Source organism: Manacus candei, unplaced genomic scaffold, assembly GCF_025592945.1.
Source record: "Manacus candei isolate 608988 ecotype Guabito, Panama unplaced genomic scaffold, ASM2559294v1 h1tg000137l, whole genome shotgun sequence".
In the NCBI taxonomy this organism is placed as follows: Eukaryota; Metazoa; Chordata; class Aves; order Passeriformes; family Pipridae; genus Manacus; species Manacus candei.
The window spans coordinates 310,587-326,791 of record NW_026138185.1 but is presented as its reverse complement, the minus strand read 5'-3'; positions in this window follow the sequence as shown (position 1 = coordinate 326,791).

Here is a 16,205-nt window from a genome sequence, read left to right as displayed (position 1 = left end):
CATTTTCCCACATTTTCCCAGATTTTTCACCATTTTCCTGATTTTCCCCCCATTTTTCCCACATTTTCACAGATTTTTCTCCAGATTTCCCCCACATTTTTCCCCCATTTCCCCACATTTTCCTGGATTTTTGGGTCCCCAGTTTTCCAAATTTCCCAAATTTCCCCAGTGGGAAAAAATGGGGGGAAAAAACCAGGAATTTTGGGGAAAATGGGGAAAAATTGGGGAAAAAAGTGGGAAATTTGGTGAACACGAATGAAAAATTGGGAAAAATGGGGGAAAATTTGAGAAAAAAGTGGGAAATTTGGGGAAAATTGATAAAAATGGGGAAAAATGGGGGGAAATTTAGGAAAACTGGGGGGAAATCCGGGAAAATGTGGAAAAACGGGGGAAATTTTGGGGAAAAAGTCAGAAATTTGGGGAGATGGGGGATTTTGAGGGGAAATGGAGGGAAAACTGGGAAAAAAGTAAGAAATTTGGGGAAAAGGGGTGAAAAATCAGGAAAAATGGGGGATAATTGGGAAAAATTAGGGGAAATTTAGGAAAAAATTGGGAAAAAATGGCGGAATTTGGGGAAAATGGGGAAATTTGGGAAAAATGGGGTGAATTGAGAAAAAAATGGGGGAATTTGGGTAAAATTGGATGAAAAATTGGGGAAAGTTGGGAAAAATGGGGAGAAATTTGGGAAAAATGGGAAAAAATGGGGGAAATTTGGGAACAATGGAAGGAATTTGGAAAACAAATGGGGAAAAATTGAGAAAAATGGGGAAATTTGGGAAAAATGGGGGAAATGGGGGGAAAATTGGGGAAAGAGTGGGAAATTTGGGAGAAATGGATGAAAAACTGGGAAAAATGAGGGGAAATTTGGGAAAAACTTGGGTGTCCCCACCAGGTTCGAACCCACCATGGCCCTGATAGCCCCGGGATCAGGTGAGACCCCTACCCCATGCCCGGACCCCTCCCCCTCCCCAAGGTCACTGCCCTGACCCCCCGAGTCCAGGCTGTGACCCCTCCCCCACCCCGTGGCCGCTCCCACACTTTATGGCCCCTTCCCCATTCTGTGGCCCCTGCCCCATTCTGTAGCCCCTACCCCACTCTGTGACCCCTCTCCCACTTCATGGCCCCTCCCCCACCCTCTGGCCCCTCCCCCACTCTATGGCCCCTCATCCACTTTATGGCCCCTCCCCCACTCTGTGGCTCCTCCCCCACTCTGTGACCCCTCCCCCATTCTGTGACCCCTCTCCCACTCGGTGGCCCCTCCCCCACTTTACGGCCTCTCCCCCACTCGGTGACCCCTCCCCCACCGACACCTTCTCCCTGCAGAGAGAACAGCCAACACACTATTTCACTTCTCACTTTAACAAAGCTCTTTTCTCCTTCAAGCCCCTCAAAGGCGCCAAGGCCACATAGGAGGCCACACACAAACAGTACTCCTCTTCCCACTTGACTACACCTTCTCCCTCACTGTTCTACAGGGAACACCAGGAATCTGCTCGCAGAGGCCTCTCCTTTCCCATCAGTAGCTCAGCACAAGGAGTTAAAGGAGCTCAAGCCTTAGGCCACAAGAGCTGACAGCGAGGAAACTTTGGGAGCAAACTAATGCTGCTAACACGGACCCAGCTGAATCCAGCACACAATCACAGAATCCAAGAGTCCTTCAGCTTGGAAAAGACCTCCAAGCTCACTGAGTCTTGTGCAGCCCCTCCCCGACCGCCTGCAGGGACTGGATGATGCTTTGCACAAGCACCAAAAGGAATGTTGTGAAAGCCATGGCCTGCAGGAGGACACAGAGAAGGGCTTGGTTGGGGCTGGGAAGGAGCGAGCTGGCGCTGGGGGAGTGGGGATGGAGCCTCGGGGATGTGGCGCAGCAAGGACAGGGGCCCAGGCAGCTGGCAGGCGGCAAGGCCTCACCCCCTGCCCCAGCAGCAGCACCGGGCCCTGCCCAAGGGTCGGGAGGGGCCCCAGAGTCCTGAAGAGTGTTTGGGGGTCCCCAGGAGGGAGTCTGGGGGTCTGAGGTGGTCCCAGGAGATTTTCAAGGGTTAAGGGGATGCACAGGAGATTTGGGGGAGGAGGGGGAAAGGCGGAGGGTCCCCAGGATTCTTGGGGGGATCTGGGCAGTTCCCGAGAGTCTTGGGGGAGATTCGGAGGGGTCACCAGGAGCCCCCGGACCCCCTGAACTCATCCCACACCACCATGGCCTCGTTGGGGCCGCACGTGAAAAACAGCGCGGCGGGGGGAGACCCTGGGACCGGGATCGATCGGGACCAATCGGGGTCAATCCCGATCCTCCCCTCCCCCGTCATCACCGCCCCGCTCCCGGCAGCCCCCGCGGAAGTTTCGACGTTCTATTGGGTGACTCACCGGCACAAGGACAGGGGCCCAGCAGAATTTGGCAATGACGTCATTCCAGCAGAGCCGTTCTATTGGCTGCGACCCACGAGGGAGCCCCAAAACCTGTTCATGGCTTGGGGGGGAAGGACAGCCGGCACGGCCGGGAACGGGGGTGCAGAGGGTGTTCAAGTGCCCAGGAAAGGGGCAAAAAACTTTCCCCTCTCCCTCCCAGTGCCCCCTCAGCCCATCCAGTGTCTCCCCTCTCCCCCAGTGCCCTCTCAGCCCATCCCGGTCTCTCCCCTGCTCTCCCAGTGCCCCCGTCCATCGAGGTCCCAGCCCGGCCCTGCCCCCTGCTCTGCTCCGGCCTGGATTTCTCCCCTGCAGGGGCAGCTGAGGTGGCTCCAGGGTGGGCGGGAGCTTTCGGGGCAGGGGGTGGCTCCTGACATGCTGCTGGAACCGCCCCTGCCTGGGCGGGCCCGTCAGCCTGGGGCACCTCCTCACCCGAGCCTGGGGGACGGGCCGGCAACTGGGAGGGGCTTTGGGAAGGAATGGGGAGGCTGAGAAGGGGTTGGAGGTCGTGGGGGTAAGTGGGAAGGTGTTTGGGGGAGTTTGGGGGTTTGGGAGGGAGGTTGGGGAGATTGGGGCAGCTGTGAGGGGTTTTGGGGAATCGTCGGGGATGTGGGAAGGAACTGGGAGAGAGTTTGGGGGCATACTCAAGGGGAAGGGGGCAACTAGGAGAGGGTTTGAAAGGCCCTGGGAGGGCTGGAGGTAACTGGGAGGGGTTTGGGGGCATCTTGTGGGTTTTTGTGGGTCTGGGAGGCAGTCTGGGGGCCTCGGAGGGTTTAAGGGGAAGTTGGGAGTGTCCTGTGGGACCGGGATGGGATTTGAGGGTTCCTGGAGGGGCTGGGAGGGCTTTATGCCTTTATACTGCGGGCATTGTCTAGTATTGATGGGGGTAATCCGTGAGTTGACTGTTTCATAATCATCCAAATTTTAACAAGACTTTGAAGGTGGTCAACCTCAGTTTGAAGCAGCTCATTTTTAGCAACAAATTTATCCGATTTTTCTCCTGTTTCCCTCTCAAAGGCTAACGATGACTTCAACACCACATTTTCTGATTTCAAAACAGTAGACTCAACATCAGAAATCCATTCATGACTTCCCTGTCACCACTCCATCCGAATGTCTGTGCACTCACTGTGACCTGAGAGAAACCTGCCTGTTTGCAGCGCACTGACTGGGCAACTTTTCTTTTTGCAGGTGGAAAAGGGCAGATAAAGAAAAAACAGATGGGTCCAGCAGAAGTGATGCTGCTTCTGTCAAAAGCAGAGCAGAGGCTGAAAGCACTTTAGGAAGTTGCTTACAGAAGCACTTGTGCATTCCAAGTTACAGCTCAGGAGTCTCAGTGACTTGTCCAACATGGGAGCTCCTTTTCCATTTCTCAACCCCCAGATTCCTCAGGAGTAGGAAACTGAAATCACTGACTCAGAAAAGCTCCTTTCCTTCCTAATAATTGTGCTTTGCCCTTCCCATTTGACAGCGCTCCTGGAAATGTGCTGGTGTGATCTGGATCTGGGAGCAACCCTGACCTCCCACAGCCCTGACCACACACACCTCATCCAACGGCAGGAAGAACCTGCCTGGCTCCTGCTGGGGTTCTCACCACCCACCAACAGCTTCTCCCTGCAGAGGGGTGGGCAACTACCCAGGCAGGATGAGACCTGACGCCAGCAGGCAGCAAAGTCCGTGCCCTGCACAAAGAACCCCGGAGCACAGGGACCCTGCTCTGCAGGACAGCCCCGGGCATCCCTGGCTGCACCCCCACCTTCCCACCCCGCAGTCATCCCTGGGAGAAGGAGCCCACCTGCGCTGTCCCTCTGACGGTGCTGCAGGGAAGGCCTGCCCTGGAGAACATCCTCCTCCGGCGCAACAGAGAAACTGGGAGAGTCCTGACAGATGTGCAAGGCTGTGGGATGTGGTAGCTTTAGGAGATTCCTCCAGGAACACAAGCGACATTGCCCTGCACCTGTAGACTCACTCTGCAGAGGAGTGTGAAGTTGTGTCCCCAAGTTGTGTCTCAGCTGAACACCTCCCATCTTTCTGCTGCCTTTAACCTCCCTTTGCCTTTCTTCTCTTCTCTCGTGCCTACAGGCAGTGCCCTCGGCCCTGCTGGGCTGTGCAGAGGAGCTGCTCCTGGGCAGAGCTGTCTCTCTGCAGTGCTGCCCACTTGCCAGGATTTCCCTGTGTGCCAGGAGCCCGGCCCAGCTGAGCAGCACAGCAAGAGCCAAAGGCAGCCCTTTCTCTGCCCCTCTGGGTTCCCCACAGGTGTCCCTGGGGCTCCAGGGGAACCTGCTGTGGGACAGACTGAAGGAAACAATGATGTTCCCTCTTCTCCCCTCTTCAGTGACACTTCTTTCCAGCAGTGACACTTCTTTCCAACAGTGACATTTCTCCTCTTAGAAAATTACCAGGGTATGATGATCACCTTTTCTAGTTTCATCATTACACAGGACACCAGGAGGGTGACAGCAAAGGATCTGGTAACTCCCTGGCACAGCGGGGGTTTTCCTGGAGTCACACAGAGAAATGTGTCAGGGCTCTGAGAGGTGTCCAACCCTGAGCTAGACTGATGCACACACGGGGTGTTCAGAGACACGAGTCCTTCCCTGGCACACACACAGGCAGTTCATTGCAGCAGGGGCAGTGTCTCCCTGGGCTCCTGCTACCACTCCCAGAGCCTGGAGCCACCTCAGCCCTGTAATGCTCCCACCCTGCCCACTCCTACACTTCAGATGAACATTGGGGTTTTCTAGTCACTGGAACTGCCCAGACCAGCCCCTCCCTGGTCCCCCCATCTCCCTGCCCCGCCCCAGCCCAGCAGAGCAGCACAGTCGTTTCTGGTCCTGCAGCAAGAAAGGGAGGCAATAGAGGACAGGGACAGTGACTGCATGTCTGGACTGCTCAGGAGATCATCAGCTCAGGCGGCAGCTCCTGCAGCCCCAGGGCCAGACCCGCTTCCCAGTGGCCCAGGCAGCTGCTGCCACGTGGGCACAAGCTCTGCTGCCCAGGAGGGTCCTGTAGTGCAGGGCTTTGCAGATGGACATGTAGCAGTCGTAGGACATGATGGTGAGAAGGGCAAGCTCCGCTGTGATCAAGAAGAAAAGCAAAAAACACCTGTGCAGCTCATCCTGAGTAGGACATGCCCCTGGTGTTCCAGAGGGAATTGGTCATGGCTTTGGGGAGAGTGGTGCAGATGCAGCCCAGGTGTGTGAGGGAGAGGTGGAGCAGGAAGAAGTCCCTGGGGGGTGTGCAGGTGGTGGTGGCAGGCTACGGCGCTGAGGATGAGGCCGTTGCCCAGGAGGGCAGCCAGGGAGATGCCCAGGAAGAAGCAGAAGTGCAAGAGCTGCAGCCAGGAGGAGGAAGTGGGGGATGGAGCTGCTGTTGGCCATGAGCTTCCTCCGGGCATCAGGAAATGTCCAAGGAGGAAAAGGCAGTGATAACTTTGGGACAGGTTTCCTAGATCAAACCCATGAATTCCTCTGAGCATCTACCCTCATCCCAAGTATCTGCAGTCACACATATGTAGATTCTGGACTGTAGAAGACAGGCTTAGCATGACTTTAAGATGATTTCTTCTCAATTTTTTGATTTATTTTTCTACTGCCAGGTCTGAGAGGGGCATCGTGGAACCAAAGGAACCCTGAGACATTTCAGAATCCCACATGTGTTGGGTCTGTCTGAGCTGGAGTTCATTTTCTCACTGCAGGCGTCACAGTGCTGTGCTTTGCATTGGGAGCTACAAAGGGGTTAATCACACCAGTGCTTTGGCAACTGCTGAGCAGGGCTGGTGCAGCATCTGCATTGTCGGCTTCGTCCCCTGAATCGGGGGCAAGATCATGGGAGGCGATACAGACAGGTCAGTTGAGCCAAATGGACCAAAGGGACATTGCAGAATATATGGCGTCAGCTCAGCTACAAGAGCTCAGGAAAGGAACAGGAAAGGGGGAAAATCCATTTTTTTACAATACATGCCTTCTGAGCGGCTTCTCTGTGTGGTGAAGCCCTGCTTCCCGTGAAGTGGCCAGGTATCGCTGCTGACAGGAAGTAGAGAGAAAATCTTTTTATTTTCCTCTTCACTTATGCATGCACAAACTTTGGCTTTTGCTTTAGTAAAGTGCCTGATCTCAAGGTAGAAATAATTTTCCATCTTATTCTGTCTCTTCTGTCTGGCTGGGAAGGGCAGCAATAGAGCAGCTTGGTGGGCACCTGGCATCCAGGTAAGGTCAACCCACTGCAACATTGCAGGGTCTCATGGAACCAAAGGACTGCTGGGAGACTGGGGGAACTCACGGAATCAAGTGGCCGTCGTGGCACTGCCGTGCATCATAGAAGCAAATGTTCCCTGGGAAACTACAGAAACCAGGGACTTAAGGGACATCATTGGGATGTGCGGGACCTCATGGAATTAAACAAACCGTGGGATATCTTTGGAACTTCATGGAATCAAAGGGATAAAACAAAAGAATTAAACCCCATGACCAGAAACCATTGGATCAAACATTTCTTTAATATGCCAGCTGGGGATTCATGGGGGTACTCTGCCATGCATGAATCAAAGAATCAGTATAAATTTCGGAGTATAAATACAGTGATACTTGAAAGACCCTCCCCTTCACAAGCAGTCCAAAATTCTCTTCTGATTTTAGGGTCAAATAGCCTCTTGGATTTTATTCGTGGAGCAAGACTGCCATCTAGCGTCCATTTCTTCTGGGAGGGGCAGTCATTTTCACAGAGTGGTCTTCTCCCTTAGCAGGCCTCGTAGCATCTCTGATTGATCTATCCGACCCCTAACCCCTAAACTAAATGCTTTAGGACCAGCTAAGACGTATCTTAGAACTTCCCATTTGCTTAAACAATGTAAGACTTTCTTCTTAACAGAACAATTAAACAATTAAACAAGTTTTCTGAGGCCTGTAAGCTAATTTCTTGAAGATGGGCATATGATACACTCTCTATTAGTTTCCATGTATCATCTACATTCTCTCTCCTACAACTAATTGTAATCTTAAAAGAAAAGAAAAGACTGCTACCATGCCAAGAAAGCAAACCCCTTTGTTGATTAGGATTTTTATCTAAGAAAAACTTCTGATTTATGAAGCCATTAAGGATGGAGATCCTCTCTCATTTCAGTGCCATTGTGACAATATGGGGCCTCATGTGACACATGGAACACAGAACACTGCACATTCCCAAGCAATCAAGGGGCCATTGTAACACTCCAGGGCCTCATGGAAGACGGAGGCCCCGCAGAGAGACCTCAAATCAGAGGTTTGGGCAATCCTCAACCAGAGGAAGTTCAACAAGGGGAAGTGCCAGATTCTGTCCCTGTGATGGGGCAACCCCGAATGTCCGGACAGACTGGGAATGATATTCTGCGTAGCAGCGCTGGAAAATGGCCTCTGGGGTCCTGGTGGAAGGCCAGTTGGCCAAGAGTCAGTGGTGCTCTGGCGGGGGCTCACTGCTCGGTCACAGGAGGGTTTTCAGACACACGAGTCCTTCGCTTGCACACAGACACAGACAGTTCATGGCAACAGGGGCAGTATCTCCTGGGGTTCCTGCTGCCACGCCAGGAGCCTGGATGCACCTAAGCCCTTGTGGGGTGCCACCTGCTCTGCCACTATCTGAGATGGCCCACCGCCTGAGAGATGGAAACGCGGAGCTCTGTCCAAGAGAAGCACATCCCAGAGCTGCACGCATGGGCTTTGCCGGGATTTAGAACCGTAAATGCAATGTGACACCGAGACACTCTTTGTCCCACATAACTTCACGGTCTCCCAGGAGGTTGATGGCAATTGTTCTTGCTCAGGGTCATCTCCCCACACCAACAGCAGGTGTGTGCTCAAGACTTGTCTGTGCAATGCAAACAGATACACGCTGTCTAGTTCTTCCGGTCTCTCCAAGGAAGGCAAAAGAATCTCTGTGTGCCGGGTGAGAAGCCAGTGCTGGAAGTTGTGGTTCTATTGTGAGTGCCAAGAGCGGATGGCAGGTCTGTGATGAATGCCCTGAGGAGATGACCTGGGTTTTCCAGTGCACATGGCAATAGATCACACCCTGCTTTGGTGGTCATTTATGTCCTACGGAGATGACAGAGATGGGAAAGAGAATGAAATTTTTGAATGTGCCTCTGAGTACCCCTCAACCTGCTGCAAAAGTGCAGATTCCAGTACATCCAGTTCAGGTGTGAGAGGCTGTTCCCTGGTCCTCTGAGCAAGAAGAGCTGGACGAGGGGACACAGCAGAACTCGCTTACTGAGACTGCATCTCCATGAATCCCAAAGCAAGTGCGAGGGGTTATGCCACGTCCGAGTTTTCTCAGGGGAAGGTGTTTCTCCCATGCATTGCCTCCCCGTGGCACTGGTGCCACAGCCCCCGACAAAACCACAAGTGGTCTTTGTGCCTAGCAAAAGTGCTCCTACTGCTAGCAGGGATGTTCCACGGGAAAGGCCAGGAGAGGTTGAGCCCGGAGGGCACTGAGCCCAGAGGGATGTTCTGCCTCTCGTGCCCCTCGACCATTCTCACAAGCGCTTGCCCTGGAGGACAATTCAGGAGTCTCCACGTGCCAAAAGAGAGATGTGAGGGAAGAGACGATGGCGGTGTAAGAAGCACATGGCCTGTCAATCTGAAGATCCTCGATACCAAACACCACCCCTGCCACCCAGCCCGGCCCCGCCGGTTCTACGGTGCAAAGCACGGACCGCCGCCGCGCTGCCGCCGCTGTCGCCTGGCCTCCGCCTCCAGCCAGCACCCGAGGAGAGCCCGAGAGGCGCCGGCACCTGTCCCAGCCCCGGGGTGGATTTGTCGGAGGAGGCCAGGGGAGGAGGGAGAGGAAGGCAGAGGAGATGGAGAGGAGGTGACCCGCCAGGAGTAGAGAGTCGGGGCTGGCGGGGGCAGCGAGGCACCGGGAAGCGAATCGGCGGCTGCGGCGCTGTCGGAGAGCGGGGCTGGTGTCGCTGGCCGCGGTTTTGATCTGTGCGCAGGGCTGGCGGCCGGAGACCGTAGGGGCCGGGGCAACCCCCTGGGGTGGACGTGCATATTCCTCGAGGTTGCCCTCCTGTCTGGTAGGTTCTTCACAAAGTTCTTCCAACTATCTTCCCAACCCTCCCTCCCTCTGGTCCATAAAGTATTCCCTGGGAAAAATCATCACTTTTTTCTTTGTCGAGCCGTTATTCTTTCCTTGCTTTACTGTCTGTCCTTCAGTGAATTCATGCAGTCGTCCTTCCGCTTTCCTACTTTTCTTCCTCTCTTCGCTTGGCTTAATCCCGCAGCTTTTCATTCTTCAGTGACTTCACCAATCCACTTCTCTTTTCCGCTCACCTCTCTCCAGCAAATATTAATGGACATTTCAACTACTACACACCTTTATATCCTCTTAAAATTCTTCTCCGTATTGGCTTGACTGCTACTGTGCCCTTTGTTTTGGGAAAAAACATCCAGTGCAAAAACACTTCCAACGGCTTTTCTTCATCTCCCTGCCAGTGTCTGCAGGTAGAGCCCAGGTGCAGCAGGACCCATTGGTAGAGACCAGCGAGAGCAGTGAAATCACCAAGTACTCACACGCCAACATACTGGTAGCTCCCGGGTCACAGCCCCGAGTTCCTCAGTGCTAAATGGTCCAGAGAGCTGCTAAATGGTCCAGAGAGCTGCGGGCGCCAACGGGGCGGCTGTGGGTGACGGGTGATAGTCTTTCCACCGTCCTCTGGCTCTCCGGGCACCGTCATGGAGACGAGTTGGGTATTAGCGCTTCTATTAAAACAGGGTTTTTAGCCATACAAAGAGAACAGGCTTGAGTACCTGGGTGCCAAGTGACGTAAAAAGCACAGCGCAGCGCAAGAGGCACCAGTGCTAGAACACTGAATTTACCCCTGGCCTATCAAATCCTCATCTCACTAAACTTAATAATGCGCCAGATTCTGCTTCCAGGCTACCTCTGGCACGACCTCCAGTTTTCTCCAGGCTGCCCAAATAGTTAGAGCTCTCTGTTTTCAGGACAAGCATACGTATTTCAGGTGTTCCCTAGTCTTCTGAGCAGGAGAAGTGACACAACTGTGATCTCATCATGGAGACTGTATCTCCATTGGTCCAAAACGGGTGGGAGATGCCATGCCGTGATTTCTCATGGGCAGGTGCTTCACCCATGCACTGCTTCGGCGTAGAACTGGTGCCACAGCCCAGGTCTAAAACTAAGGTGCTATTTGTCTCCAGCAGAAATGCTCCTGCTGACAGCTCCGCTGCCCACAGACGTCGATGGGTCTCCCGGTGTATCGAAACCCCCGTAAGCCATGGCCCACTGCAAACAGAGAGATTTGAATATGTTGCCAGCCGGGGAAAACTGGAAGTCGTGCCAGAGGCAGCCTGCAGGTTGAAAGGGATGCATTAATAAATTTAGTGAGATAAGAGTTTGATAGACCTGGAGCAACTTTGGAATGATCTCCTGATTTTCTTTAGAAAAGGAGAAATGTGTGACTGCAGAGAGAGCCAAGATATCTTTTGGTGGCAGTATGTGGAGGAGAGGACAGACGGAGAGGGATAGCGAAGTTGAAGTGGCGAGCAGAGGGAGAGAAGGAGGCCTGAGCTTTCTCTTCTTTCCCTCTTTATTTCTTTAGAGAAGTAAGATCACCTGGAGTGAACACATGAAAGACAGCAAGTACATGATCTGCAGCGATGTTTCTCTATTCAGTTGTATTCCCCCCACGGGGCCTGAAAAGGCAGTTGACTATTTCCTGGGAGGAAAAAGAATGCATTTATGAAAAGCTGGGATATAGAGAGGAGGTGTACCAGGCAGAAAGTGACGACGCTCTAGCCAAAATTCATGCTGAGACGAACCTGCCTGTTTACCGAGAGTGTCAGAAATCTCCACCCTGTGCCGAGAGAAGAGAGCTGCCAGAAACGAATCTCTTAGAGGGGGAGCAAAGGAAGCAGGAGGGTCGAGAAATGAACTGTACTTTCAGTACCTCAAATGCTCTCTTTGGGTTTCTCCCTCCCCAAGCAACAACCCGTCTGACTCCCCCAGCCGATGGCATTCTGAGCATTGCCTGGCTCTGGGGTCTCACTCATGGGCAGAGATTGTTCCCGGTCAGCTCGCAGTGCAGTCCTCCCCTCCCCAGTTGCAATCGCCTGCTCTGCTGCACACCCACTGATGTGCTTTTGGGAGCTCCGGGCTTCTACACTTCTGCACCTTTCACATCTTCCCGTGCTGTCCTCAACTCTCTGGGTTGCTTGCAGCTTCCTCGGGAAACACGTGTCTCCTTCGCTTCTGTGGCTTTTCCCCTGTCCTTCTTCATCTGCTTGGGAAGAATGCCTCTCTCCCAGCTCCCCGGGAAAGGGAGATGAGCCCTGCTGGGCAGCAGCCCGGTGTCTCTAGATTTGCCTTTCTCTTCTGCGAAAAAGCAAAGTCTGAGAGGAACGTGGTTCCAGCAAGGCTGCTGGATATCCCAGTTCCAGTGACGGCAAGGAGAGCGTATGCCCTAGGGAATGTACTGAGGGATGAGCAGGGATCAGGATGAAGACCCTGACGCACATGCAGGGAGCACATGGGGCAACTACCAGAGTGCTGCTTGCGAGTGGTGGGGCTAGGAGAGCCCTGGCCCACCCAGGGCAGTTGAAGGTCTGGGGGCTTGGCAGATGGAGACACTTACACACAGTCTCTTCCCTAAACCAAGTCCAGAGGGATCCCAGGCACCCATCACACCACAGGAAACAGAGGTTTTCAAATGCTTCCCAGGTGGAAGAGCATTATCGATTTCACCCTCCTTATGCCTGTGTGCTCCTGAAAATTTTCCACCATCTTAAGTATCAGAGGAGAGAGAACACATTTAGAGGAAGCTGAGAATTCTGCATTTTTACTGAGAGGCTAATGAAGGATAGTCCTGCAACCATCCTTCCTGAGGCCAGGGCCACATGGCTGGAGGTTTTTCCTTTCTTACTGCTTTGCTTTCCTCTCTCACCGCCTCTAACACTTGGTCTGGCTTGGTTGCACCTCGCTCCTTCGCACTGTCTGCCTTCACAGCTTCTTCAGAACACGTCCGAGATGTAGTGTTCAGATCCTTGACGAGTGACACTCCAAATCTTGCGGACCCTTACTCTCTGTCTTTACCACACTCTAGGCAAGGCAAGAACCCCTCCTGCTATCCAAAGAGAAAGATCTTCATGAACCAGAGAATCGCGGCTCCTGCCTGGAGTGGATCAGAGTAACCAGGAGAAGATGCCTCAAGAGAAGCTAGGGACACACATGGCAGCTGACTGCAGGATGCCTAGATTTGCGCTGCCCTGTGCTGTATAAATCACTTTGCACTCAGGCATTCTGTCGCAAGCCTGCGTTCTGTGTAGGAATGAAAAGCCATGTTTTTATAGGGGTGCTAATTTACTCTGTCGTAGAACCAATTAACCGAGTTTTGTTTTTAGAGAATCCCCTGAAATCTCTGAAGACGACAGTGTCAATGAGTCCGTGTCCGCCAGGGCCCAGGAATACAGAGCCGCGTTCCCATGATGGGGTCCGGAGAGTCAGAGGACGGTGGAAAGACCGTCTCCCGTCACCAACAGCCACCCCGTTGGCACCCGCAGCTCTCTGGACAATTTAACAGCGCGTACGAGGAGCTCGGGGCTGTGACCCGGGAGCTGCCGGTAGGAATGGATACGGTCTCCGGCCACCAGCCCTGCGCACAGATCAAAACCGCGACCAGCGACACCAGCCCCGCTCCCCGACAGCGCCGCAGCCGCCGATCCGCTTCCCGGCGCCTCGCTGCCCCCACCAGCCCCGACTCTCTGCTCCTGGTGGGCCGCCTCCTCTCCGCCTCCTCCCCTGTCCTCCTCCGACAAATCCGCCCCGGGGCTGGGACAGGCACCGGCGCCTCTCGGGCTCTCCTCGGGTGCTGGTTGGAGGTGGAGGCCAGGTGACAGCTGTGGCAGTGCGGCAGCGGTTTGTGCTCTGCACCGTAGAACCGGCGGGGCCGGGCTGGGTTTGCGAGAATGGTCGAGGGGCACGAGAGGCAGAACATCCCTCCGGACTCAGTGCCCTCCGGACTCAACCTCTCCTGGTCTTTCCCGTGGAACATCCCTGCTAGCAGTAGGAGCACTTTTGCTAGGCACAAAGACCACTTGTGGTTTTGTCGGGGGCTGTGGCACCAGTGCCACGGGGAGGCAATGCATGGGAGAAACACCTTCCCCTGAGAAAACTCGGACGTGGCATAACCCCTCGCACTTGCTTTGGGATTCATGGAGATGCAGTCTCAGTAAGCGAGTTCTGCTGCGTCCCTCGTCCAGCTCTTCTTGCTCAGAGGACCAGGGAACAACCTCTCACACCTGAACTGGATGAACTGGAATCTGCACTTTTGCAGCAGGTTGAGGGGCACTCAGAGGCACATTCAAAAATTTCATTCTCTTTCCCATCTCTGTCACCTCCGTAGGACATAAATGACCACCAAAGCAGGGTGTGATCTATTGCCATGTGCACTGGAAAACCCAGGTCATCTCCTCAGGGCATTCATCACAGACCTGCCATCCGCTCTTGGCACTCACAATAGAACCACAACTTCCAGCACTGGCTTCTCACCCGGCACACAGAGATTCTTTTGCCTTCCTTGGAGAGACCGGAAGAACTAGACAGCGTGTATCTGTTTGCATTGCACAGACAAGTTTTGAGCACACACCTGCTGTTGGCGTGGGGAGATGACCCTGAGCAAGAACAATTGCCATCAACCTCCTGGGGAGACCTTGAAGTTATGTGGGACAAAGAGTGTCTCGGTGTCACATTGCATTTACGGTTCTAAATCCCGGCAAAGCCCATGCGTGCAGCTCTGGGATGTGCTTCTCTTGGACAGAGCTCCGCGTTTCCATCTCTCAGGCGGTGGGCCATCTCAGATAGTGGCAGAGCAGGTGGCACCCCTCAAGGGCTTAGGTGCATCCAGGCTCCTGGCGTGGCAGCAGGAACCCCAGGAGATACTGCCCCTGTTGCCATGAACTGTCTGTGTCTGTGTGCAAGCGAAGGACTCGTGTGTCTGAAAACCCTCCTGTGACCGAGCAGTGAGCCCCCGCCAGAGCACCACTGACTCTTGGCCAACTGACCATCCACCAGGACCCCAGAGGCCATTTTCCAGCGCTGCTATGCAGAATATCATTCCCAGTCTGTCCGGACATTCGGGGTTGCCCCATCACAGGGACAGAATCTGGCACTTCCCCTTGTTGAACTTCCTCTGGTTGAGGATTGCCCAAACCTCTGATTTGAGGTCTCTCTGCGGGGCCTCCATCTTCCATGAGGCCCCGGAGTGTTACAATGGCCCCTTGATTGCTTGGGAATGTGCAGTGTTCTGTGTTCCATGTGTTCCATGAGGCCCCATATTGTCACAATGGCACTGAAATGAGAGAGGATCTCCATCCTTAATGGCTTCATAAATCAGAAGTTTTTCTTAGATAAAAATCCTAATCAACAAAGGGGTTTGCTTTCTTGGCATGGTAGTAGTCTTTTCTTTTCTTTTAAGACTACAATTAGTTGTAGGAGAGAGAATGTAGATGATACATGGAAACTAATAGAGAGTGTATCATATGCCCATCTTCAAGAAATTAGCTTACAGGCCTCAGAAAACTTGTTTAATTGTTTAATTGTTCTGTTAAGAAGAAAGTCTTACATTGTTTAAGCAAATGGGAAGTTCTAAGATACGTCTTAGCTGGTCCTAAAGCATTTAGTTTAGGGGTTAGGGGTCGGATAGATCAATCAGAGATGCTACGAGGCCTGCTAAGGGAGAAAGACCACTCTGTGAAAATGACTGCCCCTCCCAGAAGAAATGGACGCTAGATGGCAGTCTTGCTCCACGAATAAAATCCAAGAGGCTATTTGACCCTAAAATCAGAAGAGAATTTTGGACTGCTTGTGAAGGGGAGGGTCTTTCAAGTATCACTGTATTTATACTCTGAAATTTATACTGATTCTTTGATTCATGCATGGCAGAGTACTCCCATGAATCCCCAGCTGGCATATTAAAGAAATGTTCGATCCAATGGTTTCTGGTCATGGGGTTTAATTCTTTTGTTTTATCCCTTTGATTCCATGAAGTTCCAAAGATATCCCACGGTTTGTTTAATTCCATGAGGTCCCGCACATCCCAATGATGTCCCTTAAGTCCCTGGTTTCTGTAGTTTCCCAGGGAACATTTGCTTCTATGATGCACGGCAGTGCCACGATGGCCACTTGATTCCGTGAGTTCCCCCAGTCTCCCAGCAGTCCTTTGGTTCCATGAGACCCTGCAATGTTGCAGTGGGTTGACCTTACCTGGATGCCAGGTGCCCACCAAGCTACTCTATTGCTGCCCTTCCCAGTCAGACAGAAGAGACAGAATAAGATGGAAAATTATTTCTACCTTGAGATCAGGCACTTTACTAAAGCAAAAGCCAAAGTTTGCGCATGCATAAGTGAAGAGGAAAATAAAAAGATTTTATCTCTACTTCCTGTCAGCAGCGATACCTGGCCACTTCATGGGAAGCAGGGTTTCACCACACAGAGAAGACGCTCAGAAGGCATGTATTGTAAAAAAATGGATTTTCCCCCTTTCCTGTTCCTTTCCTGAGCTCTTGTCGCTGAGCTGACGCCATATATTCTGCAATGTCCCTTTGGTCCATTTGGCTCAACTGACCTGTCTGTATCGCCTCCCATGATCTTGCCCCCGATTCAGGGGACAAAGCCGACAATGCAGATGCTGCACCAGCCCTGCTCAGCAGTTGCCAAAGCACTGGTGTGATTAACCCCTTTGTAGCTCCCAATGCAAAGCACAGCACTGTGACGCCTGCAGTGAGAAAATGAACTCCAGCTCAGACAGACCCAACACA